This window comes from Psammomys obesus, unplaced genomic scaffold (assembly GCF_907164565.1).
Source record: "Psammomys obesus unplaced genomic scaffold, mPsaObe1.curated_primary_1811, whole genome shotgun sequence".
In the NCBI taxonomy this organism is placed as follows: Eukaryota; Metazoa; Chordata; class Mammalia; order Rodentia; family Muridae; genus Psammomys; species Psammomys obesus.
Window position 1 is genome coordinate 11606026 of NW_026585691.1, and position 5563 is coordinate 11611588.

The window sequence follows — 5563 nt, forward strand, 5'->3', positions numbered from 1 at the left end:
AAAAAAAAAAAATGGAGCTGGAAAGATGTCATAATGGATAGTATCACTTGCTCTTCTTACAGAGACCTGATTCTGGTCCCCGGCACCTATGTCAGGAGGCTCATAGCCACCTGTAATTTCAGCTCCTGGGATCTGACACCCTCATCTGGCCTCTTAGGGCATTCACACTGCGTGCACATAAATAAAAGAAAAATAAATCTTCCTTATGACAGTTTTGATTTCTTTGTTGCTTCTTAGCACATTAATTCTAGTACCTATCCTATGTGTGCTTTCTAATTAGTCAAATAATTTGGAACAGCACAGTGCAGGCTGGGGCTGGAGCCAGGGCCTTGTTCATGTCTTAATGCCCTCCGCTGTTAAGCTGTGTTCCCATCCCTGGTTTTTGAGAGAGTCTTTCTGTATAGTCCAGGCTGACCTTAGACTGCTTGTCTAATTTTTCATTTTAGGATTACAAGTGTGTGCCACCACATGAGGCTGACTAGGTCTATACAGCCTCTTTCCTTACCAGATCTCTGCTAAAATTCTCCAGAATTTAATGTACAGAATCTGTCACTGATGTCAGTCCCTGTAAATGACAGTACATACATCAGTGACAGGCACAGGGCTTGAAGTTGTCACTCACCAACTGCTTTAGTTTCTTTAGTCAGCTTCTTAATCTTCAAGTACTGTTTCACGAAATTGCAGTTGTTAGAAGAACAGGCAATTATGGGCTCTTTAATCTCTATGGAGAAGCTTTCAGGAAAGCATTGATTTATCAGAATAAAGAGTCTTTTTTGGTTCTAGATTTTTACAGATGAGTTGAAAGTAGTGTGCTTTGCAATAATAGGACATTAGCATATCCCAGAACGCATCTTTGAGGAAGGAAGGGGGACCAATGTACACCTCAGTACATGTTTTATGTAATAATGCTGAGGTTAACCACGTGTTATAGGGCATTAAAAGCGAATTCTTACACTTGATCTTAGTGCTTATTAACATGTGACTAATGTGTGTGCAGATATTATTAGACAAGTGTTTGCCCAGTAGCTTAGATTAAAATAGCCCCCGTTCTAGCTCATTTTAAACAATGTAGTATGAATGGTGCCAAAAGAACCAGCTAGAACATTTTCTTCTCTCCAAGATCTTAGGTCGTGTAAACAAGGCCCTGGAGGTTCTCTGCAAGGCTCTGCCTCTGCAGGTCACTTAGGTCATTGTAACCCAGACCTCTGCCCAGATGAGGATGCCAATTTGGTCCCTTTGGGTCTTATTATGATTTATATCAAAAATGTGTTTGGCTCTTAATAACAAAGTACTTTGTGATGCTGTTTGGCCAGCAAATCATCTCAGAAAATACAAACATCTTGTTCAGCATCTACATGGGAGAGGAAATGAATGTGACTTATGTCTTGATTTATCCCTAGGCTGTCCCAAAAGCATCATATTTTGTTTTTAATTTAAAAAAAGACTTAGATATTTCAGTAACTGCTAAAATAGTTAAATTTTAACTACTTTGTTGTCTTTCTTTAACTTTATTATTTAGGTGTTAAATGTGACACTATTTAAGAAATGTAAAAAATACGAATAGAAAACTTTGGTAGTCAAGATCAGCTCTATCCCTTTGTTATTTATCTGTGTTATTTGCTGTGTGTGAGGTGTTAGGAAGGTGTTGGAGGGGGCCTCTGGATTCTTTTATTATAACCTGGACCTCATGTATCCAAAGGTAAAGAAACTTAAAAGTACTTTGGTTCTAGGAATCCAGCCAAGGGCATTGTATAAGTACTGTCTCTAGTACTGAGCTGCATCTCCTTGCCCAAGAAGAGACTTCCATTCTTGAATTGCTGGAAAGCCAAGTTCTAGGCTAGACGGTTTTTGGCATTAGAGAAATCGCTATTCCCACTTTGTAAATAAATGAGCTCAGATAGGTTTGCTAGGACAGTGTTTATAAGGGAAATATTCTATATCCTGAGAGCACCTGTCCTAAGTGATCCTTCCATGAGTGAGGGTGGAGTTTGTTGGTTTTTTGGTTTGTTTGTTTTGTTTTCCTGAGACAGGGTTTCTCTGTGTAGCCCTGGCTGTCCTGGACTTGCTTTGTATACCAGGCTGGCCTTGAACTCACAAAGAACCACTGCCTCTGCCTTCTGAGCGCTGAAGTTAAAGGCGTGTGCCACCACCGCCACTACCCGGCCGAAGGAGGAGTGTGTATGAAGGCTCCTGCACTCCCCCACCTGGGCTTTTGTCTCAGAAGTCCACATGGGCAGTTACATCCTAGTTGTGTAGCACCTTGCAGCTTTCACACTGTTGTCTCACTTGCCCTCTTGGAGCACTTCAAAGTCACAATTCACAAAGCTTGCTGGAGGCTTACTTCAAGTCTTGGGTCTGTGGCTCTCAGGTTCAGTGTCCATTTCCCCTTGGATTGGTTGAGTGACATTTGTCATGAAGTAGCGAGGTTGTCCTGCTTGAGTCTTTCGTTGTCCACCTCATGGTATCATTGTAGCTACATACAGACTCCCTGTGTCAGGATTGGTGTTTCAGGATTGTTGGTTTGTTTTCATTTTGAGTTTATCCTCCTTTTTTCCCAGACCCTTGCTGGAGTACTCTGCTGCGGAAGTGCACCCCAGCTTGATAACAGCTTTGCTGTGTAACGAGCTGTGGTGCCAAATCATGGTTAGCAGATGGAAAACATAGGATGTTTAAATCTTATTCTTGTAGGAGCCTGCATTTGCCTTGTGGATGGAAGTGTATGTATGTATGTATGTATGTATGTATGTATGTATTTGAGAAACTTTGGTCCAGTCTGGTGGGCCAGGCCTGTAATCCTCACTATTCATCAAGCTGAGGCAGGAAGAGCCCAAGTTCAAGGCCTGCCTGTGTGCTGCAGTGAATTCAGGGTCAGGGTAGGCAAACATTTAAATAAACAAGGAAAACGTGGGCAAAGTGGGTATGATATTGCGCACCTGTAATCCCAGCATTTGTAAGACAGGCCAGGAGGCCACAGACAACTCAAGGGCAGCACCTTGCCTACACAGTAGGTTTTAGGCCAACCAGGGTTACATAGCAAAACACCATATCAGAAAGAGAGAGAGAATGCTACGTATGTACCTCTGTGGTAATACACCTGTCCAGCATGTTGAGGGCCCTGGATTCAGTCCTGTCTGTCTGTCTGTCTGTCTGTCTGTCTGCGACGCCCACCCCCAAACACAGCTTCTGGGAAGGACAGCCATGTTTAAATTAGAAAGTTAGATACAGGAAGAACTACGTTTGAACCCGAGCTCTGTCCATTTGACTCTGGTTACTGGGCAGGTAAAAAGCCAGTTTTCTAAGGTGTTGCATAACAGCTGCCTGGGGGTGAGAGGAGGTGGGTACCTAACAGATCGGGCGGCAGCCTCTAGGTAGTGGCTCCCTACATGCATGTATACGTGATAAACACTGAACGTAACCACATCGTTTAACAGGCACATCGTTTAACATGTGTCTTTGAAGGTTCTTTTCGCTCAGGAAGTATCAAAGCTTGCATCTAAAGCACCTTAGGAGTTATTTCTACTAGCAGGAAGCATAGATAATGTAAAACAGTTGTCTTTTGAAGTTCTTCCATTTTCTACTTGGAATAAATACATTGTTTTAAAAACCTATAAAAGACATGTTTTCCTGCTAGTTTCCTTGCATCAGGATAACAGAGGTAAATTCCTGAACTGGACCATGTAGAGTGCATGCTAAGGGGGATGGGCAGAGACCTAAGGACAGAGCCAGCCCTCATGTGTGTCTAGACGCTTGGCTTCCAGTTGATGCTGTGCCATTGTCTCATACCCATCACAGCTTTGTTTACTAAGATTAGTAACCCAGGGGCAAGCAAGACTCCTTCAGAACGAGGTAAGGTGCTGTTCAAAATCTACTGGAAACCAAGAGTAGCACAGGGAAAACATTTTACTAAATAAACTTGTTGGTTGTTTTTTTTTTTTTTTTTTTTTCAAGGTGGTACACTTACTGGAAATGGTTATTAATTTATAATTATTCTGACTAAATAAATTTAATATATGAGTGCTCCCTTTTTTCGTGTTTAATATGTATGTTCATAGGTATGTATGTGTGTGTTTTTGGTTTTTTGAGAGAGGGTTTCTCTGTTTAGCTCTGTCATAGAACTTACTTTGTAGACTGGAATGGTCTCAAACTCAGAGATCCACATGCTTCTGCTTCCCGAGTGCTCAACTGGCAAGCTTTTTTGCTTTGGTTTTTGGGTTGTTTGTCGTCATCTCTTCCTCCTCCTCCTCCTCCTCCTCCTCCTCCTCCTCCTCTTCCTCCTTCTTCTTCCTGTTTGAGACAGGGTTTCTCTGTATAGCCTTGGCTGTCATAGACTCGCTTTGTGGACCAGGCTGGCCTTGAGCCACTTGCCTCTGCCTCCCTGAGTGCAGGGATTACAGGTGTATGACACATGGTCCGCTGCTTTCTGTTTTTAAAGTCGAGTCTCATGTAGCATAGGCTGGCCTCAAAATCTGATTCCTCCTCTGTCATCCTCCTAAGTGCTGGGATTATAGCTGTCCGCTGCACCTGGCTTAGAAATTCTTTCTTTATGCTGTCGATCCATACTCCCAGATCAGTGAGCACTCAGTAGCACTGGCCGTTGATTGCAGTGTCGGCAGCTGTGACTGAAGGGGAATGTTCCCACCCCACCTAGGAGTTATTAGTATTGTTTTTATTTCCAAGACAGAGCCTCAGTGCATAACCCGGGATGACCTGGATATTGTAAACCTCCTGCCTCAGCTTCTGGAATGCTAACACTGCAGTTGGTTTCCACCACGCCGAGCTAGGTTTTATGTGGTTCTTCTATTTCCTGAAAGATAGGAAAGAGTTAATTTTGAAATAAAAATTCATTAATCCAGTTTTTTAATGCCATTCTTTTAGATGAGCCAGTTTTCTTATTTGAGCAGTGAAAATAATACTGTCTATTCACTTGCCCTATTCATCTCCAGCAGTTTTGGAATAAAATTAAGTTATGTGGGATTTAATTTGGCATGGTGCTGGGTGAGCAGTTGTGACACACAGATGTGATACTGCCATCTGAAGGGCATACGGCATGATGGAGGAGACCCTTTACAGCAGCCATTTGTCAGCAGCTGTTTTCATTCTAGCTCCAGCACTTAGAAGGCTCCTGAGACTAGTCTTGCATCAGGGGTGGTTTATAGATGTGGAAGCTTTAGTGTTCTAGTAATGTTTAGTAACTAGAAAGTTCATGTTTTGATCTGACTCTCAAACCCTGCCTTCTACAGCAGTGTTCCTGAGTTACCTGTGGCACAGGCTCATCCTGGGTTCCCAAGTACACCCCTATTTTGTCTCTCAGAAGAGTTGGGGGCTCTCCCACTGCCTAAGGGGGAGCCAGTGAGAGGGTTGGAGTTAATTCTTTGGCTGTGTTTACTTACGGGTTTTAAACCCCTGGGATCTGGATGCTTCCTTGGGGTAGTAATGATTCTGGGCTGTTATGAAACTGCTGTGCTGTTTGTGGCCTCTCATGTAAAAATAGCCCCGTGGTGCTTGTGGGGCACTTAGTGGCCAGTATTTCCATCATGCTGCACTCCCCCCACTAGGACACTTG